Source organism: Crinia signifera, chromosome 2 (assembly GCF_055691185.1).
Source record: "Crinia signifera chromosome 2, ASM5569118v1, whole genome shotgun sequence".
NCBI classification, from domain to species: Eukaryota; Metazoa; Chordata; class Amphibia; order Anura; family Myobatrachidae; genus Crinia; species Crinia signifera.
This window is the reverse complement of record NC_139218.1, coordinates 101,390,084-101,417,113: the sequence shown is the minus strand read 5'-3', so window position 1 is coordinate 101,417,113 and position 27,030 is coordinate 101,390,084. Positions and strand designations below refer to the sequence as shown.

The following is a 27,030-nucleotide window of genomic DNA, read 5'->3' as shown; positions in this document are numbered from 1 at the left end:
ATACCTTCTGTGGGGGCCCGTCTGTTACAGTTTGCAGATCTGTGGGAGAAACTGATTCAGGACAGATGGGTGTTAAAGATCGTCAGAGAAGGGTATGAAATAGAGTTTCTCAGAAGACCAACCAAAATTTATTTTGGGAATCAAAAAGACTAACATCTTCTACAGCACATGTCTTCAACCTGTGGCCCTCCAGATGTTGTAAAACTACATGTCCCAGCATGCCCTGACAGTTTTGTCATGCTCTTATAGGAAAAAATGTGGCAATGCATGTTGGAACATGTAGTTTCCCAACATCTGGAGGGCCACAGGTTGAAGACCCATGTTCTACAGAATAGATGGAAATGAAAAAAATAAATAAACCAACTGAGGTCTTCCGGTGGGTGGGCCAACTAGAGTGGCCGCATTTTAGCTCAGCTCCGTGGCTTCGTTCCCTAATTCATCCATAACGGAAATATTCAACCACCAACTTGACAAAAATAGAGCTACAACTGCTCCTTACCACCCAGGGAGCAGTTTGCTTTGCCACGCAAGCTGAAAAACCCCATCTTAGACCCCGGAGTCCGGCCTGCAGCGTGCGCAGGCCTGCATGAACGCCAGCACCGACATCGACTTCGGCGTTGGCGCGAACGGCGAGTGGAGAGGGAGCCGATAACGGAACGACCCGCTCACTGTATGCGGGTCCCCGGGAGAGGAGAACTACACTGTTTGATCACCGACTGCTCCAAAAACCCGGTAAGGCCTCCCCACGTGCTCCCACTGCCCAGTGTTGGGCTCTGCACCCGCCAGACACCCCACAGACGCTAGGTGCGCAGAAGCCACCTACCCGACAGTATAGACATAACAGCCGCACTCCTAACCCATACTACTCACCGGCGGGGTGCGGACTGGCAGGACTTTCTCCACCCTAAGCACCTCCGTGCGTGACGGGAGTCGGCACAGAACCACTGCCCCATAGGCGTCCTGCTGCCCTGTGTCCGGTCTCTCATCTGCCGGACACCGCGCGAGTTTCCCTGCTCCTAGCACCTCCAGAGACGCTGCTCCCTCGGTGACGTGGGGATCCAGATTTAAACCACACAACATCACTAGCTGGTGGATTCTGCAGCTCAGGTGCCCTTGCACTGCCATTTGTGGACAGCTTACGCCCGTTGCCACTTTATGGGCTGAATTAAGCAGCATATTAGTTGGGCTTAAAGGGAAATACTATCCCTCCTCAATAGTAGCTAAAGTCTGCTGCCCCAGCCCAGATCCCCCCCACCCCCCAAGACAAGTTGAACAGTGCTGCCGGGACTTCATCTCTTTACCACCGCTGCCTCGCTGTGACTCGCGACAGGCTGCCTCTCTGTGGTCGCCCCCAATACATACAAAGGTCTGGTGATTTATCAGGCTACAAACATTCCTCATAGTCCTGGACACCGGGACCATTAATCAGACCGGCTTAAGGACCCTGACACATCATCTGGACAGATCCAGCCCTCTGGAGCATCAGGACAGGGGGGTGTGAGTATAGGGGTGGTTGCAGTGCCTTCTGTACCCCCCACCTTTCCAAACTCACTGCATTTTATCATAGGGGAAGAGTGAGTCTGCTCGCTCTAGTCCAGCTGTTGAATTGAAGCTATTGGCTGGTTGGAAACTTTGCAATTGACTGTTCAGAATCATCATTCCTACTATATATGAAGGCTTGCTCCTAGCCATAATACTTGAGATTCTCATTGTAAGCATACAGCTAATTCATTAGATTAGTTTTACAAGGTTATACCACCACCTACTGGTCACTTATACACCTCATCTGAGAACAACTCTACACTCTTAATATTGAAACACTATACTGCATCTGGTTAACTTATGGTGCGTCATATGTGATATATTACTGATAACATATCTTGTGTTCCCTCTTACTGTTCGCATCCCCCTCCCCCTACCCCCCCCCCTTTTTTTATTTTGTTTTTATTTTGTTTTCTCTTTCATATTCTGATGTTGAATTTGGAATTATAATACCTTCATGATGTGATAAATACGTTAGCGGGTACTGATGTACATCTAATTTAAGGATTACTCACTTTTAAATAGCTATTACAAAATCTAAAGGGGTCGAGTAAGACACTAACTTCTCACACTAATATCGTCCATCTTGGTATGGACAGATTTCTTGAAAGGCCTACCTCATCTCACGATAATATGCCTTCCTCAAGCGCAAAATCTGCAAGCTCCAAAAAAAACCTCCGCCAATAAATCAATGGCTGGAAACTTCTCCTCATCCCCCCCATCGCATTGAATAGGCAATATACCACGTCATTTGATGTATCCACGGTCGCAGGCTTTCCCACCCCAGCCGAGACTGCAAAAGAAGTAATACATTTTTTAATGCCCTTAATGGACAAAAAATTCGAGAACTTACAGGTGAGGCTGGATGCCTGCCTGGCTAGAATAGACTCAAACACTTCTAGAATTAACACCTTAGAGCAAAGAACAAGTGACTCCGAGGACACACTCCACACTCTCCAACAAGAGTTAGACTCTAAATCGCAAATAATACAATCTATGGCAGAGAAGTTAGACTCACTGGAGAATCACAATAGACGAAGTAACCTTCATTTTATTGGTATCCCAGAAGCGATCAGCGACGCCCAACTACAAAGATACGTTGGGGTGTTGATCCCAAAAGCCCTGGGTCTACTTGATTCAGATACCCCAATACCAATAGAAAGAGTCCATAGACTTGGCGCCATTCGTAGGGAAAGGGACACCCGTTCTAGGCCAACAATAGCCAAATTTCTCGATTACAGGGATAAGGAAAAAATCCTAAGAGCATACCGCTCTCTCCCTGAACTCAAAATCGATGACCAACGTATCATGGTGTTTCAGGATTTTTCTGCCTATAAAATACTTGTTGACAAACAGATTAAATTTGCTTTACTCTACCCCGCTAAATTAAGGGTCATGGAAAATGGCAAACCACGTTTCTTTGAGGACCCCCAGACAGCAAAAAATTACTTCTCAAGGAGTAATCCACCTTCTCCGGCGAGATCCAATGCTAGCTCTAGAGATTAAATCTAGGTAATTTCCTTACATCTAATATGCCACACGGCTTTATAATGACCTTCGATATACTCCACCCTCTTCAGGTCCTAGGTGTGGCTTCCATATTTATCGCCTAACTATGTATGTTGTTTTATAGTATTATTGGATATAATGTCACTATTTGGTACATCAGTGCCTTCTCTTTATGTAACAATGTTATTCTCATGTTTCTCCCATTTATCTATGTTTATGTTATTGAATGTTCAGTTATTGATAACGTCTCGGAGCATCCTCTGTGCCACCATAGAGGATCCTCAGATTTATTTAGTGGGCCAGTTTGAAGACCCACCTTTTTTCTTTTATGTTTTTGGAAAACATGCTATCTCACCTTACACTGCTGAAAATGATACCACACTGTCATGCACATTTCGACCTTGTAGAACTGTAAGACTTGTAGGGCACAGAGGGTTGACGGCTCGAGAGGCCCTATCGCGCACTATTGCAAATATGGCTCTGCCGCCGCCACGTCGGGGGGATCTGGGCCCTCCCTACCCACACAGAATAGATGTCAGTACATAATATATCTACACCCAATCAAATAAACCCACCACCAGCCTCATTATCTGTAATGTCATGGAACGTGGGGGGCCTGAACACCCCAATTAAACGGAAAAAGGTTCTTATGCATATCAAGAAGCAGCATTCAGCAATCACTTTCCTACAGGAAACACACTGGAAGTCAGGGGATAATAGCACGCTTCGAGCCCCCTGGATAGCAGAATGTCTTCAGGCATCACATACGTCCAAATCCAGAGGAGTGGCAATAATATTCCATAAGAACCTCAGATATAACATTTTAGATACAATGGCTGACCCCGAGGGAAGATATTTAATTGTTGATCTGGTAATCGAAGAATCCAAATTTACTTTAGTAAACTTGTATGCACCTAATAATTCAACAGGTGACTTTATACGCACCATATCTTCCTTACTGGCCAAAAGAACCAACTTCCCCCTAGTGGTCGGCAGAGACTTCAACACAGTAGACGACCCCCTCTTAGATAAACCAAACCCAGTCCTGCGCCCCTCCTCCCCGTGCTGGAAATACATCCAAGAATTTAAAAACACATTACAACTCAATGATCCCTGGAGACTCCTAAATCCCACAGATAGGTCTTACACACACCTCTCCAGAGCTCACAGATCCACATCGAGGATAGATTATTTCCTCATATCCCATTCCTTACTAAATAAACTGGAAAAAGTTGATATAGGAAACATCATTATTTCAGACCATGCCCCTATATTTCTAAAAATAACCTCAGACTTAATGCGGACCTCTGCTAGCTTTTGTCGCTTCCCAGACTTCTTATACTCTTCCCAGGATTTAAAAAAATACCTGATTCAATCCTGGGCAAACTATATGGATGACAACATTGAACACTGGGACAACCCAGTGCTGTTCTGGGAGGCGTCAAAGGCAGTAATGAGAGGGCATATCATAAACTACACGACACGGACTCGTAAAGAATCAACACTAAAATACAAATCCCTTTACTCTGCAGTCACAAGGAGCTTCGCAACATATAATACTACTCCCTCTGAGGATAACCTCAACTTATATCTCCAGGACAAACAGCTTCTGGAATCATTCCTGACATCCCAGGCACAGCTCCGCCTGGATTACACTAAAAACTACTATTACAGATGGGGCAATAGAACAGGGAAACTAGGCACCGTTAACACAATAACAACCTTAAATGGCTGCCTAGCTGAGCTCCAGGAGTGGATGAGTGCCAGTTGGCTGAGACTGAACCCAGATAAAACAGAAGTCCTGATGATAAATCACAGGACAAGACGGCAGCATAGCCAACTGACAGGTCTTAAGCTGGGGGGCACAGCACTAAAAAACTCTGATCATGTGCGGAATCTTGGTGTTGTCCTGGATAATGGCCTGACACTTAAACATCAGGTGTCAGCCACAATCAAATCCTCATTCTTTCATCTGAGAAACATAGCCAGAATCAAGCATTTAATTCCCTCAGAAGACCTTCCTAAAGTCATACATGCATTTATATCATCACGACTAGACTACTGCAATGCTCTCTACCTGGGTCTTCCAGCAAAAGAATTGCACCGCTTGCAGCTGGTACAAAATGCAGCCGCCAGACTATTAACTAACCAGCCCCGCTCCTGCCACATAACTCCCATTCTCTACGCCCTTCACTGGCTACCTGTAAAATGGCGAATCGTTTTCAAGATTGGCTTACTCACTTTCAAGGCCCTACATGACCAGGGCCCAAGGTACCTGCAACAGCTGCTGATCCCTTACTGTCCTACTCGATTACTACGATCCACTGAAGAAGGACTACTAACAGTACCCAGAATCTCCCTGAATTCATCTGGGGGTCGAGCTTTCAACTTTGCTGCTCCAACTCTGTGGAACTCTCTTCCTCGCACAGTGCGAGAAGCGCCCACTATAGAATCCTTTAAAAATAGACTAAAGACATACTTATTTACTCAAGCATTTCACTGACATCTACTGTTAAGCTTGTTTTGTATTTCGAGCTGTAAAGACAATGTGTGAAGCACTTTGAGTCCTATTGGGAGAAAAGTGCTATATAAATATCATTATTATTATTATTATATTATTGGCCGCCATGTCCAAACCATGGAAGAAAAAATCCTATATTACGGCAATTAGAGACGCTACAGTTCACAAAACACAAGATATCTTAAACAGTTTCACTGACTATTACACCTCCCTCTATGGCGCCATTCCACTACAAGAGGATATTCGGAGAGAGTTGTTGGCACCCATACACATGCCAAAGCTCACTCATGATCAACAAGAAATCCTAGAAAAAGACATTACAGAGGAAGAACTTTCGGAGGTCATATCTGGCCTCAAAGCTCACAAATCTCCGGGACCTGACGGATTCACGGGAGTATACTATAAGTTATTAAAACAGGAACTAATTCCCACCCTCCTAGAACTCTTTAACACGATACACAAAACCAACCCAATATACCCAACATTTAACCAGGCTCACACCACACTGATCCCTAAACCGGGAAGGGATCCTTTATTGATAGAATCATACAGACCAATAACCCTCCTTAACACCGATTTCAAAATTTTAGCAAAAATAATGGCCAACCGGCTTCAATGTATTATCCCTGACTTGCTTACCCCGCACCAATTTGGCTTTGTTCGGGACTGTCACTCAGTCAAAGCCATACGTATGGCAATAGCGGCTACTGTGGCCTCTAATCAGTCTCCTCACTCTAAAAACATGTTACTTAGCTTAGACACAAACAAAGCTTTCGATACAGTAGCCTGGCCCCACATGTTTTCGATTCTGGAAACTCGAGGCTTTAACGCCACCTTCATTAACCTTATTAAATATTTTTACACTAACCCCATGACATCCTTAATAATAAACGGCCAAAAAGGGATCCCCATTAGAATGCAGCGAGGTACAAGACAGGGCTGCCCTCTCTCCCCGCTTCTTTTTAATTTATCCATCGACTCCCTCTTTAGAATACTGGAGACCTTCACTCCTTTGAAGGGAATCAAGATAGGTCACACAGAGATAAAACTATCTGCATTCGCAGACGATGTTTTATTATATATAGGAAACCCAAAGGATTCGATTAAAGAAATTCTTGATCTACTATCCAAATTTGGCAAAATTTCGGGTTTCGAAGTAAACTTCCAGAAATCTAGAGGTCTCTTTTTACAACCAGGAATAGCTAAACCAGGTTGGGGTAGAAACCTGCCATTTGCTTGGGCAAAATCACACATCGTTTATTTGGGAATTAAACTTCCCAAACACCCTACGGAACTCTATCGAAAAAACATTCAAGAAACTATCCAATCTTTGGCCTCAGAATTGGATAGCTGGAAACACTTAACATTTATCCTATTTGGGGAGGGCGAATTTAATTAAGATGTCAACGTTCCCTAAATTGCTGTATGTCCTACAATCCTTGCCACTCCTAATAAGCAATACTGATATCAAAAAAATTAACACCTTATTTAGAACTTTTATATGGAAAGGGAAGAAATCCAGGATTGCACTGAATAAACTACAACAAGCTAGGTTCAATGGAGGAATCGGCCTCCCCAACGTCCAAGCTTACAATTATGCATCCATCACCAGATTCTTGAGAGACTGGCTTAAAAATACGGAAGTATATGCCAACACACATCTGGAATCAGCCTTTTTAGAAAAAGACACATTAATTTCCTTTCTGCATAAAATAAAAGAGGAAATCCCTGCAAATCTATCCCAGAACCCACTACTGTGGTCTACATATCGCCTATGGCATATATTACGCCACTCCTATAATTTAAATTCACATAAAAGCTTATTCCTCCCATTCTTGGGCAACCCTGATTTCCAGCACGGGGAGGCTAACTTCCCTTTTACAACTTTGAGTAGAGAAGGCCTGACAAACGTTGGCGATCTTACAGATCCATCCAGTGGTAAACCCCTGACGTTCTCCCAGGCACAAACTTCCTTTCCAACTCTCAGAAACTTCCCAATAGCGTTTTTCCAAATGCAACACGACGTAAGCTCAGTGTTGAAGTCTCTTTCAAAACAGGACCTATCAAACACACTTGACGGGGTATTGCGCGCCCAACAGATCACTAGAAAAGCTATCTCAATACACTATAGGATATTCAATCCTCTCCTTGATCACTCAAACTCAGAATCAGGTATGAAACAATGGTTAACACATTTCCCCACGCTTTCCTGCGAACAATTAATTAAACATCTATCCATATCTCGCAAACTATTCCCAGCTGCCCAGTACCAGGAACTATTCCTGAACATTACACACAGATCCTATTATTCTCCCAAGAGACAATTCTTGGCCAGCATGCCAAACACAGGACATTGTGGTAAGTGCAGGACGGTTTGTTGGAGGCGGTTTGGTCGCACAAGACCTCTAGTCATAGAGAGGTGGACCCCCTTATGCAAATATTTATTTCAATAATAAGCTGCTGGGGGTGTGCTACCATAGGACATGGAGATTGGTATGCAGAAAGAAAGAGAAGATGTCCTGTTTTGGTGCACCAAAATAAGAGATAAAATTTAACTTTTATTATTTTAATAGTTAAGAACTGCGAGATAAAAATGACAACATGTAACAAAAACAAGGGTGGGGTTCACACAATTTTTAAAACCAAGGTGGCAGGCAGATGTTGCAGGGTTGTTATGTAGTGTCTTTACTAGATAGTGTGCGTCTGGTCTGTCTGGACCTTAGATCTGACAGATCAGTCGGCGTGTCTGAGCGGAGGTTTAAATGACCTCTTGTAATAATCGCTCCAGAGCCGAGTTATTCAGTGCCAGTATGTGGGATTAGTATCCTTGATTATCCCTCTATCAGGTGCACTGATAAAAATAGGAGATCACCCTGTGTAGGTTTAGATCCGGCGTGAAAACGCTCTAGGATCAATATGGATGACTAGGCACCCCAGGGTGTCTCAGCTGCGTTTGTTCAGGTGGAGCCGCCTCCTGGAGTTTACACACATGCAGCAGTCGGCACCATTGTGGGGACTGTCATGGTGTCTCACTCGCTCCTGAAAAACTCTATATATATAGTCCCACTGCAGTAATATTTCTGCATCAATTTACAGATCGCCCGGTGTGTATGGTCTTCTGATCTGGAAAACGTTCCAGTGCAGGACCTAGGTAGAGACACCACCGGTGTAGCAGGCTGTGCCAGAACACTTGGAGCCGCCTCCAGAGTGTTGCATATACTGGGTAGTATGCACAGGTTGAGAGACTAACGCAGCTTCGAGACTACACACAAATCAAAATACATTAGTATGAAAAATAACAAAAGTTGCAGACATCTGCCTGCGCACCGCTAGCCGGCACGCGCTTCGCAGATGATAGCTTCCTCAGGGCCAAAAAAAAAGCATTGTGGTAAGTGTCAAGCTCCACAAGCCGATCTATTTCACTGCTTGTGGACGTGCCCATTTATCCGCAAATTCTGGCTACAGGTAAAATCTTTTGCCCTAGACCACCTATTAAACTACATACCATTTACTGCGGAGTGGGCGATTTTTGGCATCCTTCCCGAACAACAGAGGATAACAAGAGGCTGCAAAAAACTATCAGTTGCAATTAGTGCAGCAGCTTGTAAGGCTATTTTACAGAATTGGATTGGCCCCTCCCCCCCTCCCTTAGAGCTATTCAAGGTAAAACTCCACCATCTGTTTATGATGGATTGGTTGGAGACCGCACTGCATAAAGAAAAACTCACAAAAACTTATTTTAACACCTGGGAAAGTTATATTAGTACATTACCGAGAGATTTCCAGGGCAGGATCAAGCAAACCCTCCAGAACACAGAATATTTTAAAACAAGAGTGGTACAGGGAGATCCACCAATTCCCTAGGCAATTGACAAGGAAGAGGGTCTGGAATGGGGGATGGGAGTTTCCGAGGGACGCGGCCTCTCCGCTGATGATCTATAATTATTTAGACAAACTTGGGACAAAACGAACAACACAGAAAACAAATGTCGAACAATGACTGATGTGGACATAGGTTAATTGTCAATGTTGTTTGTATTTTGAATGTCTTTTATTTTTCCTATTACTCTTTATTGTGATTCAAGCTAATATGTATATCAGTAGCTCTGTGTTCATGGCAACATCACAATTATTTTGTACATATAATGCATTTGACAAATGTATTGTAAGGTGAAAGCATAATAAAAAATAAAACTTAAAAAAAAAAAAAACAACTGAGAAAGATAAAGGCAATAGAACCTGTACCCAGACAGGAGATGGAGGGTTTCTATTTAAATCTCTTTCTTGTGAAGAGCACAGGGGGTTACCATACTATTCTGGACTTAAAGAAATTAAACAAATTTATAAAAGTAAAAAAAATTCCGAATGGAAACACAGAAAACAATTCTGGCAGGAATTCAGAGGGGAGACTATATGGTATCTCTGGATCTCAAAGATGCTTATTACCACGTACCAGTAAGAGATCAGGACAGAAAATTTATAAGATTGTGTTTAATGAAGAAACATGTCCAGTGCACGTACCTCCCGTTTGGTTTGACCACATCCCCTCGAGTATTTACAAAGGTACTAATTACACTGACTGCAGTTCTGAGGAAGAAACCGATAAGAATGTTGCCATATTTGGACAATATTTGATAGCGGCATCTTCAAAAGAAAAAGTCCTGGAAGACTTGAAGATGGTGGTGAATCTACTACAAGAACATGGCTGGGTGAGAAATTTCCAAAAGTCACCTGACACCATCTCGTTCTATTCAATTCCTAGGAATCTTGATAAACTCAGAAAAGTTTGAAGTCAGTCTCTCAGAAGAAAGGTGTCAAAAGATCCAAACCTTGTCTGGAGTAATCATGGAAACAAAGTCCATCAAGTTAAAAATATGTCTCCAGCTATTGGGCATATTTATGTCAACCATAGGGACTGTGCCCTGGGCACATTGGAGGCTAAGAAGATTCCAGTGGGCACTTCTTCCACACATAAAAAGAAACTCTGGTCTGGACAAAAATTTTGGAACTGGATACGCAGGTAAAGAGATCATTAGCTTGGTGGACTAGCCAAGACATGGAGTCCAGAGCAACGTCTCTTAGTCTCTCACTTCAAAGTACTCACAACAGACACAAGTTCATTGGGATAGGGAGCCCATCTTGCGGATCAAACAATCCAAGGATTGTGGACAAAGAAAGAGAGTCCGAAGTCTTCAAATTCGAGAGAAGCAGAGGCAGTATGGAGAGCCATCATAGGTTTCAGTCAGAGAAACAGAAGAAGTCATCTAAGGATATTCTCAGACAACATCACAGTGGTATCTCATTTTAATCACCAAGGAGATACAAGGAGTCAAAACCTACTGGTGGTGATATAAAAAATCTTAAGGTAGGCAGAAAAGAATGTTCTTTCATTAACATCGGTCCATGTGCCCGGGAAGGAGAACACTCTAGCCGACTTCTTAAGCAGACACAATGTCCTTCCAGGAGAATGGGAGTTGAATTCAGAAATTTTTCATCAGATAGTCGATTCGGGGAACCAGAAATAGACTTGATGGCCACAAATGGCAACAGGAAGGTGAAGAGATTCTACTTAAGATACTATCTCCCCCAGACATCTGTAGTAGACGCCTTTTCGTTAAGATGGACTTGTCAGATGGGGTACATTTTTCCCCTATTCCCTCTGATCCAAGAGTACTCAAGAAAATTATAGAGGACAGGGTCATGGTAATAATAATCCTTCTCTTCTGGCCAAGGAGATTTTGGTTCTCAACAGTACTAGATCTAGTGGTACAAGAACCATTCATCTTCCCAGTAGTCCTAAACCTCTTGTGTCAAGGACCTCTGGTTCATCCAAATCCAGAGATATTATATCTAAGGGCATGTAAATTGAACGGAAATCTCGGGGGGATGAAGGATTATCAGGTCAAGTAATCTTTGTTATTACATGCCAGGAAATAAAATTCTTCACCGGTGTACTAAAGAATCTGGCAAACTTTTATTAATTGGAAAGAATCAGTAGATAATATAGTTTAAACATCTACGCCTCAAGTGTTACAGTTTCTGTATAATGGATATTCATTGGGCCTGTCCTATTCGACGCTGAAAGTTCAAATATCGTCATTAAGTATTTTACTCTAAAAAAGATTGGCAGATCTAGAAAAGAGATTCTGCAATGCAGTAAAGAGACTCAGACCTTCAGTAAGCTCATTGGTAGCTCATTGGGATCTTAACTTACTGTTAAATGTGCTGATGAAGGAGCCATTTGAACCATTGACAGAGATTTCTCTGTGGTATTTGACATGGAAAATGATATTCCTAGTTGCTGTTACCTTGGCAAGAAAAGTAATCGAGATACAAGCACTGTATATAGAGGAACCATATATGAAGATTTTCTCTGACCTAATTGTACTTCGTGCTCACCCTGACTTTCTTCCAAAAGTAGTCAGTTCGGTACTTATGTACTATCTGGGCGCCCGATTTTTTGATTGTATGCCTTAACTTAAGGCATACAATCAACGCGATGCGACGCGATAATCGCATCGCATGCGACCAATCGGATGCGATGCGATGGACCCGATTTTTCCATAGGATTCAATGTTAAAATGGTCTGAGTCCATTTTAACATAGAATTCAATGGGAAAAAGGGGTCCTGTTCCTTGCCCCACTATCCAAGTGGGCATGGAGTTGGATATAAACCTGTGGCGAGCGTAGCGAGCCACCGAGCCCGAAGCCTAGCGAGCGAAGCGAGCCCCGCAAGGGGACACAGATTTTTTAAAAAGTATTCTGTGTCCCCTCGCGGGGCTCGCTACGCTCGCCACGCTTCGGGCTCGGTGGCTCGCTACGCTCGCCACAGGTTTATATCCAACTCCATGCCCACTTGGATAGTGGGGCAAGGAACAGGACCCCTTTTTCCCATTGAATTCTATGTTAAAATGGACTCAGACCATTTTAACATTGAATCCTATGGAAAAATCGGGTCCATCACATCGCATCGCATCCGATTTGGTCGCATGCGATGCGATGCGATGTGCCCGATCCGACCCGATTTCTAAATCGGGCGCCCAGATACTACATAAGTACCGTCAGTTAATTTCATATTCATCAAGAAATTACACTTCCAGCTTTCTATCCAAATCCGAAGGATGAAAAAGAGGAAGAATGGCATAAACTAGATTTGGTGAGAGTTATCACCATTTATTCAGAAATTTTACATCAGATAGTCGATTCGGGGAACCAGAAATAGACTTGATGGCCACAAATGGCAACAGGAAGGTGAAGAGATTCTACTTAAGATACTATCTCCCCCAGACATCTGCAGTAGACGCCTTTTCGTTAAGATGGACTTGTCAGATGGGGTACATTTTTCCCCTATTCCCTCTGATCCAAGAGTACTCAAGAAAATTATAGAGGACAGGGTCATGGTAATAATAATCCTTCTCTTCTGGCCAAGGAGATTTTGGTTCTCAACAGTACTAGATCTAGTGGTACAAGAACCATTCATCTTCCCAGTAGTCTTAAACCTCTTGTGTCAAGGACCTCTGGTTCATCCAAATCCAGAGATATTATATCTAAGGACATGTAAATTGAACGGAAATCTCTGGGGGATGAAGGATTATCAGGTCAAGTAATCTTTGTTATTACATGCCAGGAAATAAAATTCTTCACCGGTGTACTACAGAATCTGGCAAACTTTTATTAATTGGAAAGAATCAGTAGATAATATAGATCAAACATCTATGCCTCAAGTGTTACAGTTTCTGTATAATGGATATTCATTGGGCCTGTCCTATTCGACGCTGAAAGTTCAAATATCGTCATTAAGTATTTTACTCTAAAAAAGATTGGCAGATCTAGAAAAGAGATTCTGCAATGCAGTAAAGAGACTCAGACCTTCAGTAAGCTCATTGGTAGCTCATTGGGATCTTAACTTACTGTTAAATGTGCTGATGAAGGAGCCATTTGAACCATTGACAGAGATTTCTCTGCGGTATTTGACATGGAAAATGATATTCCTAGTTGCTGTTACCTTGGCAAGAAAAGTAATCGAGATACAAGCACTGTATATAGAGGAACCATAATGAAGATTTTCTCTGACCTAATTGTACTTCGTACTCACCCTGACTTTCTTCATTTCATATTCATCAAGAAATTACACTTCCAGCTTTCTATCCAAATCCGAAGGATGAAAAAGAGGAAGAATGGCATAAACTAGATTTGGTGAGAGTTATCACCATTTATTTGGACAGAATTAAGGACATTAGAAGATCCAAGAATCTGTTCGTGGTACCAGAAGGAATGAGAAAAGGTCTAGCTCCTTCCAAACAGACAATGGTGAGATGGATTTGAGAATTAATTGTGTTGGCCTACAAGCTAAAAGGAAAGGAGGTTCCCAATATGGTAATGGCACACTCCACTCGGCCCATGGCGCCTTCATGGGCTGGGAAGGCTCAAGCCTCGATTAAGGATATCTGTGGTGTCATCCATACACACATTTTCAAGACATTATGCTCTGAATGTTTCAAACACTTGTTTTGGGGATCACATCCTCCATAGTGTACTCGCAGATTAAATATTTATTTTGCATATGATTACGTTTTCCCTCCCTTTGTTTGCTTTGGTATTTATCCCAAGGTCTTGGTTGCCATGGGGATCGTAGAAGAAAACTGTGGATTATACTCACCGATAATTCCTTTTCTTCCTAGAGATCCCATGGCAGCCATAAATTTTGCCCTTCCCTTGTTATTGATGTGTTTTTTTCCAGGACTAAGGAAATAAGGAGACACTCCAAAAGACATAGAGGAAAGGGAGGAGCTGAGCTTTTTACCAGAGGGGGAAGGTCCTGAGAAAAAAACAACCTGTCTAACTAAAGGGGAGAGGGATGAAATCCCAAGGTCTTGGCTGCCATGGGTTCTCTAGGAAGAAAAGGAATTATTGGTGAGTATAATCCACAGTTTTTTTCTGCGGCTGGTGTTTTACAGCATCTGTCTCAGGTCGGATGCTGGGTGAATAAGGCCATGGGGGTATGGGCATTACAGATTTCAGAAGAAGTTCGTGAAGGTTCCGACCCCGCCTCTATTGTTCAGCTTGCTGAACAAATCCAGGAGGCTTCTATGTCCTTAATGGAAGCTTCCTCAGATATTTGTATGGTTGCAGCCAGAGTTTCTGCACTCTCCATCTCAGCTCGCAGAGCTCTTTGGCTACGCCAATGGCAAGCAGACACAGAGTCCAAACGAGCAGTGGAAGCTCTTGCCTTAAATGGTGATGTCCTGTTTAGGCCTGAGCTCAATAAGTGGATATCCCAGGCAACAGGAGGTAAGTCTCACTTTCTTCCCTCAGCAGCTCCACCAGCTACTCGCAGGACACCACACAGGCCTTCCTTTCGGTCCATTCTTCACACTAGCTGATTCAGAGGCCATTCCAGAGGAGGTACTCTGTCACATAGAGGTTCCAGAGGATGAGGAAAAGGTGCCTCTGCACCCAGCCAGGAACCCCAAGTCCACTAAGCCGACTGCATGATGGTCTCCTGTCCCATCTGGGGGATTCCAGGGTCGGGGCTTGACTGAAGACTTTCTGTCACATCTGGCTGTAGTCTTGTCAGGACTCATGGGTAAGGGATCTGGTAGCCCAGGACTACCAGATCCACTTTCGCTTGTCTCGCCCAAGCAGGTTCTTCAAGACCGGTTTACTGGTCTCTCAGGAAAAAGTACAACTTCTGTTGTCGGCTGTCTCCAATCTGCGGACAATGGGAGTTGTGGTTCTGGTACCCGAAGAGCAGCGTACTCAGGGATACTACTCCAGTCTTTTTCTCGTGCCAAAGCCGGATGGCTCAGTATGACCTATATTAAACCTAAAGGATTTGAACCCTTACTTACAAGCGGTCAAATTCAAGATGGAGTCCCTGCAGTCGGTGATACAGGGTTTGGAACAGGGAGAATTCCTGGCATCTCTTGATATCAGGGATGCATACCTACACATCCCTATCTGGCCTCCTCACCAGGCTTTCCTTCGATTTGCGGTACAAAATCTTCACTGGCAGTTCTAGGCCCTGCTGTTCGGTCTTTCATCGGCTCCCAGGGTCTTCACCAAGGTGATGGCAGTGATGATGGAGATCCACTGCTCTCAGGGGGTGACAATTATCGATTATTTGGACGATCTTCTCCCGAAGAGCCGTTCGAGGGATACCCTATTGTCCAATATCCTTCTCACACAGAAGACTCATTTCTCATGGGTGGATCCTGAACTTTGCAAAGTCCCAGCTCCAACTCTCTCAAGGCCTTCTGTTCCTGGGGATGACTCTGGACACCCGCCAGATGAGGGTTCTCTTTCCATCCGACAAGATTCAGTCCTTGCAGGCCCTAGTCCGGATGGTGCTATGACATCAACATCTTTGTACCAGACTCCTAGGAAAAATGGTGGCCTCTTTCGAAGCAATCCAATACGGTTGCTTCCACTCGCGACCTTTCCAGTTGTCTCTCCTCCATCAGTGGTCCGCTTCGCACCTGCATCTTCAGCAGCAGGTGACTATCACCTCAAGCACATCTGTCTCTACTGTGGTGGTTCAACTCCGAAAAACCTGCAGAAGGGCATGAGGTTCAGAATCTGGGAGTGGACACTCCTCAAAATAGACACCAGTCTTTAGGGCAGGGGAGCTGTCACTCTGGATCACCAGTCCCAGGGGTTATGGATGACACAAGAAAGCCTGCTCTCCATCAACATGCTGGAATTCAGAGCCATATACTATGCCCTCCTGCAGGCGAGACATCTGCAGGGCAGGGCCATGAGAGTCCAGTCCAACAACGCCACGGCTGTCGCCTATATCAACAAACGGTGCAGCACTCGAAGCCAGGTGGCCATGAAGGAGGTGAGCAGGATCATCCGGTGGACTCAGGCCTTGTCAGCCATCTTCATACCCGGAGTAGACATTTGGGAGGCCGACTTCCTAAGTCGGCAGGATGTCCGCAGGTGTTTCAGACCTAAGTGCGTCGTTGGGGCCGACCGCAGGTGGACCTGATGGCTTCCCAAGTACTTTGCACGGACTCGAGACACACATGCCGTGGGGGTGGACGCACTGGTCGCACCTTGGCATTTTCAGCTCATGTACCTGTTTCCTCCTTTCCCATTGATACCTCGGGTATTAGAATGCGTACGGAGGGAGGGAGTCACGGTCCTTGTAATAGCGCCAGACTGGCCTCATCACTCTTGGTACACCAACCTGAGGGCTCTGCTGGTCGACAAGTCATGGCCACTACCTCTTCAAGAGGACCTCCTCAGTCAAGGAATTTTCATCTTTCCAGATTTAGGATGTCTTCATTTGACGGCGTGGCTGCTGAAAAGTCCATCTTAAGGCGAGCAGGCATTCCAAGAGCAGTTATACCTACCATGATGAGGGCCAGAAAATAAGTCATTTCCAGACACTACCACCGGATTTGGAGATATTATGTGGCTTGGTGCGAGGGGCGTGGTGTTTCTACCACCCTGTTCAAGAAAGCTAGACTTCTCCTGTTTCTACAGGCGGGGTTGAATTCCAGTTTAAAACTGAATTCCCTGAAAGTTCAGGTCTTGGCCCTCTCCATATTTTTCCAAAAACGGTTAGCCTTCATCCCAGAAGTACAAACCTTCTTCCAAGGGGTGCTGAGGTTACAATCTCCTATTCGTCCGCCTACGGCACCCTGGGACCTAGGCTTGGTCCTCAGATTCCTACAGAAGTCAGTGTTCGAACCATTAGAAGATGTGGACCTCTGTTATCTTACTTGGAAGGTGGTTCTTCTGTTGGCTCTGGCTTCGGCCAGAAGAGTCTCTGAACTAGGAGCGCTCTCTTGTTGTTCTCCCTTCCTTCAGTTTCATCTTAGAGCAGAGCTTCATACCAGTCTATCCTTTCTTCCAAAGGTAGTCTCCGCATTTCAAGTAAACCAACCCATTGTGGTCCCAGCCTTCTCGGAGGCTTTGCCAGAGGAAATCCTTGGATGTGGTTAGAGCCCTGCGCATCTATGTCTCTTGCCCGGCCTCTTTTTGCAAGTTGGATGTCTTGTTTGTCACCTATGGCCATGTGCATCGTGGGTGGCCAGCTTTCAAACAGACACTTGCCAGATGGGTCCGTCTGACCATTCATCAGGTGTACATTGCTGGGTCTCAGATGCCTCCTGCTACCATAGGGGCGCACTCCACTAGATCAGTGGGTCCCTTATGGGCAGCCGCCCGTAGGGTTTCTCTCCAACAGCTCTGCCGAGCTGCTAAGTGGTCAGGTTGTCAAACCTTTGTTCGTTTCTATAGGTTTGATACCTTTGCAGTGCCAGCTTCACAGTTTGCCTGCTCTGTCTTTTTTTTTTTTTTAAACATACATTTTATTGATTAGATGCCATCGAAACACGGGTGATAGACACATTGAAGAACCTATGCAGAGGTTCCAAAATAGAATTCAATTATGCACAATCAACATAATATAGAGGCATCTCTTTTGTTTTCAAAGGTAATAATATAATGAAAACCAGAATAAAGATCAGAGAAAATATTATGAAAAACTACAACAGAACTAAAACCATGACAAAGAAGAGGGAAAGAAAATTAGCAGTAGAGTAAAGGAGGCAAAGGGGAGAGCAGAAAATGGGGGAAAACAGGGAGGGTGAAGAGAAAGGGAAGGGGAGACTGGAAAGGGAGAGACCCTATCCGACTGGCCCTGACCATCTTACCAGGAAATCAAATAGGATTTTAAGGGGGCGGAGCCTTTGTTCTTAGTGGAAGGCCGGCGGTACATTAAAATGCGTAGTACAGGGTTCCGTTGACTAAGGTGATATTTTCTGAGCCTATTAAAATAATAAATCTTCCCTCCAAGTCTGTTACTTTTTTCTCTAGGACAATAGCTACTCCTCTTTTCTTACATGGGGCCGATGCAAAGTATGTTTGAGGGAAATATCGGTACTTATGTAGTATCTGGGCTCCCGTTTTTCTTATGAGACTGCGACCCCTCGCGGGGCTCGCTGCGCTCGCCACGCTTCGGGCACGGTGGCTCGCTGCGCTCGCCACACTATATAAAATCAACTCCATGCATAGTTGGATAGTAGGGGTATGAAAAAAGGGCGTGCATTTAACATGGGAGCCCAGATAATACATAAGTACCGAAATATCTACCCTTTAGTTGGGAATGTTCTCCAGTAAGATGAGTCTTCTGCAACAGGATTATATCTGCCCTTTCACATCTGCACGCGCTCAAGTCCAGAGTGCAGTGTTTGGGAGAGTTTAGACCAGGCATGTCCAATGTTGGCCCTCCAGATGTTTTGAAACTACACATCCCAGCATGCTTTGCAATAGTTTTAGCATTCTCTAATAGCAAAACTGTGGCAATGCATGCTGGGATGTGTAGTTTCATAACATCTGGAGGGCCAACGTTGGACATGCCTGGTTTAGACCATTAACATTTATAGATAATACTTTCAACCCCATAATAGGATTAAATAGTAAGCTCTGAGGCAGGTTTTGGGGTAACCCTTAAAAAATAAGGATGGGGACCAGTCGGGTAGGAGGGTGGGATAGAGTTGGGAAAAGAGCGAAAGGAATAGAGAAATAGGAAAAGTGATAGAGAAGTAAGATAGAAAAACCCTGACAAAGATAGACCCTAATAAAGGTAGAAACCTTAGATAAAATCTAAAACAGAAGTAGGGATAGTATATATATATAAATCTTTATATATATATATATATATATATATACTGTATATACACATACATACAGTCCAGCAGACCGGCACCCTCCCTCTTAGATAGATGCCGCGGTGCTAGGAAAAAATACGTATGTTGCTGACCTGACGAAGGGCAATAAAGCCCGAAAGCTTGTCTACAAGAGCCTGTGTGGTATGAGTCATTTTTTAAGAAAGTCCGTGGGTGCAGGATGATGGAGATGATATATATGTATATACCTTAATATGGGAGGGGTGAAGGTGAGGGATTTCCCTGACGATGAAACCAAAACGGGGCTCAACTATTATAGAAATATATAGTTAGTTAAGGTGAATCCAGGTAGAGAAACAGAAGCCTATGCAGAACAGCTCAATTACCCTTAACACCATCCACCCAAATGGACTGAATGAGCGGATGCCTTGGAACGTGTTCTGAAGACCAACTGTCCACAACCATCCATCCCCCTCCTCATCCAGCCTTTCATCACCTCCATCTACAATCCTGACAGGAAGATCACGCAAAATATTAAAGATCACAAGATTTATAGGACTGTCATCTCAGTAACTTTATGTTCAGCAGTCCTGGTTCACAGTAACAACGCTATAGCTGAATGACTAACCCCCGTACAGTGGCTAAGAATACCACAAGATGTAGCCTGAATTTTAGAAATATTGTCTTTACTGTCACTTTGCGTATTTTTAACATTTTTTCAAATTTATTCTTCATTTATGTTTCACAGTACACATACCTGTTGGGCTTCATCAGCCAGAACAGCCTCTTGATCATACACGTCCAGTTTAAAACAACACAATGGACACTAATGTTTTTAATTGCACTACATTCACTTTATTCCTCACATTTTCATTGATGCTTATTCACGTGTTTTTGCAGACGCCCGGCAGCCCCAGCCAGAGGACGCTAGCGTCCAGGAGGTGGTCATGGTAACCAAGCGGTATCCATGACAACCGGACGCATTCGTCTCGGCAGACTCACCCAGGCCGTGTACCCGGAAGCACTGGGAAGGAGTTCAACCGGAAGTGCCCCGCGACACACGAGCGCACGGAGAGTCCCGGGAGCAGCCGCGCCAAGCATTAGCCATACACTATTTAAAGGTAAGCACTTCACTTTTTTACTTGTTCACACCTTGAAGAAGGGGCGCATAGCCTCGAAACGTCGGGCATTTTTTGTGACACCATGTTGTATTTTTAATACACATTATTTTGATTATCAAATCCGTGAGTGACGCCAATTCTTTTCTACAAATATATATATATATATATATATATATATATATACTGTATATACACATACATACAGTCCAGCAGACCGGCACCCTCCCTCTTAGATAGCTGCCGCGGTGCTAGGAAAAAATACGTATGTTGCTGACCTGACGAAGGGCAATAAAGCCCGAAAGCTTGTCTACAAGAGCCTGTGTGGTATGAGTCATTTTTTAAGAAAGTCCGTGGGTGCAGGATGTTGGAGATGATATATATGTATATACCTTAATATGGGAGGGGTGAAGGTGAGGGATTTCCCTGACGATGAAACCAAAACGGGGCTCAACTATTATAGAAATATATAGTTAGTTAAGGTGAATCCAGGTAGAGAAACAGAAGCCTATGCAGAACAGCTCAATCATAACATAACAAATGAAAGTAATGCATGAATATGAAACAACTTTCCAATCATAACATGGGGGTGATCTAGGGTTAGTAATACGACTATCTGTGTAAACATATTTAACGAGGTAACCAGCATTACAAAACAACTGTAAGCGGGAAAGGGTAACCCAACCCAAGTCCCAACAAATGAGTGTGCAGAGATGGAGAATGTAAATCTCACATCAACAAAAAAGGGAAGAGGCCCGTAAGGGAGAGACTCAACCCCTCAAGGAGGGGCCAAATCCTCCCCCCTGCTCCGGCAAGTAGAAGATCATTGGGCCACAGTAGGGCGGAGACATTGAGGCTTGGGAGAACCCTGGGAGAATCTCCGGGCAGAGAGTCAGAGTAGGCTGGAGAGGGCGCAGGGATCCGAGTGAAGGCCCGGCATCCGGCAGATAACACGCAGCCGGCGGGAGCAAGAGTCGCGACACAAGGAAGATGTCAGCTGAAGTCTGCGCTCCCTCGGCTCCGGTCCTTTGGCAGCAACAACAGTGCCTGGTAAGCGGGGTGGGGGATCCGGTGCTAGGTGGGGCAAGTTGGATGGAAATCCGAGCATTCCGCCCGCAGCTTTAATGAAGTTCCGCCACAGAGCTCGGATTCCATGCACCGTTTTAAATCTAGGTTCGGCTTTAAAGGAGCGTCTGGGTCGCAGGAGCGTACAGGAAGGTTCCTCGACTGCGCAACCAGACACAGTCAAAGCCGGGGTGTGCAAGGGGCTTTATGGGGTAGCAGTTGTGGGTGGAAATTTATCCGCAAAAGGCCCACGTTCAGTGGAATGGTCTGGAGCACAATAAAGGTGCAGCTTCTCGAGATGGCTGCCAAGCCACGACCCCACTTGGCCACTCTGTCTTAAGGGGTTCTCAGTGCTCTCCCGCCCGTGTTGGGAGCTCTGGGACTTCCCCAGTGTAACTCCAGTGACACCTAGTGGATGAAGGAGAAACAGGGATTTCTGTACTTACCATAAATCCTTTTCTTGGAGTCCACAGGTGTCACTGGATGTCCACCTCAGCGCTGTTCTCCACCATAATAGTTTCATGGTTGGGTTTCTCTCGGGTAACCTTGGTGTTTTCCCTTGTCGGGGTTAATAGTTATATGGTTATTATGCCATTTGGTCTGTTTGACTCTGTGTGTTATGCTACTTCAGTGTTTTTCTTACTGTTTCTTTTTTCTACTATACGTATTGAATGTTATGTTCTGATTAACCTCCTCTTCCGAAGTGTGTGAGTATCTTCCTGCTCCTTCCGGGTACAATCTTTATGACTGCCTGGGAGGGGAAGTAGAAGGGGAGCATTTGGTCACACTAATTTATATTTAAAGTGCCCATGCTCCCTGTAGTCACCTTCTATTCCCCAGTGTAACTCCAGTGACACCTGTGGACTCTGAGAAAAGGATTTACAGGAAGTACAATCCCTGTTTTTTTCCATATATACTCTTACCTTTTCAATCAATAGTCATTACATATCATGGCAACCATTCTTCATTACACTTCACTTTCAATTTCTCTCTCAAAGAATCAAACTGTTGCCATGGCTATAAGTATGATGCATGTGCTTCCTTTTAGATTGGGGCCACATGTATATAATTCTAAACACAATTGATTGCTTCACATGCACACTTTGAACACTAGTACTTTTCTAGCAATAGAAGCTGTTAATATTGCCCTTACAAAAAATGGTAAAAATGGCTCTCACAAAATGTCCACCCCCTTAGAGCAGACCATTTTTGAGGATGCTAGAGGAGGTGGCGGCCCCCTCTAGCATCGTTAAAAATGGTTTGCTGCTAGGGCAGCCATTTTGTGAAGGTAAGTTTTGACTAGCAGCAGGAGCCAGGAGGAGCGCCGAGACAGCAGACAAGTAGATCTGCGGGGTACCGGCCACAGACCCGGCATCAGCAACCGCTAAGCGGAGGAGTAATGCAGGGGGGTGGGCCTGACTAAATTCCCCAGCAGGGGTGTGTGTGTGTGTGTGTGTGTGGGGGGGGGTGGTGGGTGCAGATTTTGTAGTTACGCCACTAGCTCCCGCGCAATAATCTGGATTTACTAAATGATAAAAACATGAATTTAAATGAGAGCACAAGTTCGAATACTAGCATCCTTATCGCCAAGCACGAAAATACTGTCTTCTGCAAATGTCAAAATGAGGGTAAATGGCACTGTGTTGGGCTCCAGTTTCCGTAAAAGCAACTGTGATCCTTAAAGTGTTTGTGCTGTGACAGTCTCTTCCGCCTGTGCTTGGGGGAGGGTTGTGGGAACGATCTCACTGAGAGTGTCCCCCCTCAAGATTTGCAGAGGGAAAAATTATTTTAACCATAAATTTGCATAAGGGGGCATGCCCAACAAAAATTACCTGGGCCTGCCACAGCTCTCTACACTGGTGCCAGTTGGCATTATGAATGTGTACATAATGACTATGGGCAGATTTATTAAGCTTGGAGAAAAGATAAACGAGATAAAGCGGAGAAAAGGTAAAAGGAGAAAAAGCACCAATCAACTCCCAACTGTCTTTTTCAAACACAGCTGATTGGCTGGTGCTTTATCTCCTTTTACCTTTTCTCCGCTTTACCTCTAGTTTATCTCTTTTCCAAGCTTAATTAATCTGCCCCTGTATCCCTTAAGAGGGCCTCAAGACCCATCCTACCAACTCTCAACATACTGGTTATAGCAGGGGTCAGGGAACTTTTTTTTTTACCTTTTACCCCAAAATATATTTAGATATGCAGACATTACTCCCTTGATTTGAAAGGAAGGAAATCATATAATTGTAATACACACTGTACCCCCAGAAATTGATGATATATCCTGCTAATAGGGTACACAGCCTGGCAGCCATTGATGATGATGATGATAATTACCATGTATGGCTGTGTGTGATACAAAATTTGTACCACGCACAGCCATACATGGTGACTACAGGGAGCATGGGCACTTTAAATATAAATTAGTGTGACCAAATGCTCCCCTTCTACTTCCCCTCCCAGGCAGTCATAAAGATTGTACCCGGAAGGAGCAGGAAGATACTCACACACTTCGGAAGAGGAGGTTAATCAGAACATAACATTCAATACGTATAGTAGAAAAAAGAAACAGTAAGAAAAACACTGAAGTAGCATAACACACAGAGTCAAACAGACCAAATGGCATAATAACCATATAACTATTAACCCCGACAAGGGAAAACACCAAGGTTACCCGAGAGAAACCCAACCATGAAACTATTATGGTGGAGAACAGCGCTGAGGTGGACATCCAGTGACACCTGTGGACTCCAAGAAAAGGATTTATGGTAAGTACAGAAATCCCTGTTTCTCCTTCATCCACTAGGTGTCACTGGAGTTACACTGGGGAAGTCCCAGAGCTCCCAACACGGGCGGGAGAGCACTGAGAACCCCTTAAGACAGAGTGGCCAAGTGGGGGCGTGGCTTGGCAGCCATCTCGAGAAGCTGCACCTTTATTGTGCTCCAGACCATTCCACTGAACGTGGGCCTTTTGCGGATAAATTTCCACCCACAACTGCTACCCCATAAAGCCCCTTGCACACCCCAGCTTTGACTGTGTCTGGTTGCGCAGTCGAGGAACCTTCCTGTACGCTCCTGCGACCCAGACGCTCCTTTAAAGCCGAACCTAGATTTAAAACGGTGCATGGAATCCGAGCTCTGTGGCGGAACTTCATTAAAGCTGCGGGCGGAATGCTCGGATTTCCATCCAACTTGCCCCACCTAGCACCGGATCCCCCACCCCGCTTACCAGGCACTGTTGTTGCTGCCAAAGGACCGGAGCCGAGGGAGCGCAGACTTCAGCTGACATCTTCCTTGTGTCGCGACTCTTGCTCCCGCCGGCTGTGTGTTATCTGCCGGATGCCGGGCCTTCACTCGGATCCCTGCGCCCTCTCCAGCCTACTCTGACTCTCTGCCCGGAGATTCTCCCAGGGTTCTCCCAAGCCTCAATGTCTCCGCCCTACTGTGGCCCAATGATCTTCTACTTGCCGGAGCAGGGGGGAGGATTTGGCCCCTCCTTGAGGGGTTGAGTCTCTCCCTTACGGGCCTCTTCCCTTTTTTGTTGATGTGAGATTTACATTCTCCATCTCTGCACACTCATTTGTTGGGACTTGGGTTGGGTTACCCTTTCCCGCTTACAGTTGTTTTGTAATGCTGGTTACCTCGTTAAATATGTTTACACAGATAGTCGTATTACTAACCCTAGATCACCCCCATGTTATGATTGGAAAGTTGTTTCATATTCATGCATTACTTTCATTTGTTATGTTATGATTGAGCTGTTCTGCATAGGCTTCTGTTTCTCTACCTGGATTCACCTTAACTAACTATATATTTCTATAATAGTTGAGCCCCGTTTTGGTTTCATCGTCAGGGAAATCCCTCACCTTCACCCCTCCCATATTAAGGTATATACATATATATCATCTCCAACATCCTGCACCCACGGACTTTCTTAAAAAATGACTCATACCACACAGGCTCTTGTAGACAAGCTTTCGGGCTTTATTGCCCTTCGTCAGGTCAGCAACATACGTATTTTTTCCTAGCACCATCATGCTGGCGAACCCAATGACTGTATCCCCCTGACGCCATGCAGTGCATTAAGGCCTTGTGTATAACAGTCTTCCCTACATGATGCCCCGCGCCCGCCTCCAAGTCCACCTGCTTCTTCAGTAGAGTCGACTAGTTGCTGTGCCATCTTGGCAGTGCGCAATCTGTACTGCTGCTGCAGCGCTGAGTTTCTGTGCCTGTTATAGGCTTCTGTCATGGTATACTCATCTCGTCTAGGGGGAACATTAGCACAGACTGTCATTATATCATCTTGGAATACTGACACTAATTGTTGTCTGGATGTCATATTATCAATGATGATGATGTTTACCATGTATGGCTGTGCGTGGTACAAATTTTGTATCACACACAGCCATACATGGTAATTATCATCATCATCATCAATGGCTGCCAGGCTGTGTACCCTATTAGCAGGATATATCATCAATTTCTGGGGGTACAGTGTGTATTACAATTATATGATTTCCTTCCTTTCAAATCAAGGGAGTAATGTCTGCATATCTAAATATATTTCATATCATCATCATTGATAATATGACATCCAGACAACAATTAGTGTCAGTATTCCAAGATGATATAATGATAGTCTGTGCTAATGTTCCCCCTAGACGAGATGAGTATACCATGACAGAAGCCTATAACAGGCACAGAAACTCAGCGCTGCAGCAGCAGTACAGATTGCGCACTGCCAAGATGGCACAGCAACTAGTCGACTCTACTGAAGAAGCAGGTGGACTTGGAGGCGGGTGCGGGGCATCATGTAGGGAAGTCTGTTATACACAAGGGCTTAATGCACTGCATGGCGTCAGGGGGATACAGTCATTGGGTTCGCCAGCATGATGGTCGACATGAGTCTAGGTCGACATGCAGGAAGGTCAACATGGGTTAGGTCGACAGGGTCATTAGGTTGACAGGGTCGACATGGGTTAGGTCAACAGTCAAAAGGTCGATGTGGGGTTTTTCACATTTTTTTTTGAGTCGACGTGCTGATATGCGGTATTTCATGCCCTACCATGGCGTGGTGGGTGAACAAAATAGTGTGCCAAGCGTAGCGAGGCACCGTGCCTGAAGCATTGACGAGCGCATGTGGTGATACATTTCAGTGTCCATGTCGACTGTGTTGAAATTCGAGACCCCAAAAAATGTGAAAAACCCCATGTCAACCTTTTGACTGTTGACCTAATGACCCTGTCGACTTTATGACACTGTCGACCTAGACTCATGTCAACCTTCCTGCATGTCAAACCTAGACATGTCAACAATGTGGTGACCTAATGATCCACACCCGCGTCAGGTCCTTGTACACCACAGTACGGTAACACACACAGCCAGGTATGCATATATATTCTATATGTAATGAAATGAAATTCCTGGAGGTAATGGACATATATATAGATTCAGATGCATGCCCGGCTGTGTCTCGGGAACGCGACCGTCCATTACCCCCAGGAATTTAATTTTTACCTCATTTGGGTTAATTTACCCCTGTTCCCTGACCACTGGGTTATAGGTTTAGACCAGGCTTATTTATTGTGCATGTTCATACATAGGTTACTGAAGATCCTTTGAATTCCTCTCCATA

At 44.7% G+C, this 27,030-nt stretch overlaps 1 long non-coding RNA gene across 1 annotated transcript in view; it reads left to right on the top strand.

Annotated features, from left to right (window-relative positions):
- The window catches only part of LOC146058802 (uncharacterized), a 780,737-nt gene that overhangs the window by 152,239 nt on the left and 601,468 nt on the right, over positions 1–27,030 (top strand). The gene's annotated exons all lie outside the window — the stretch shown is intronic.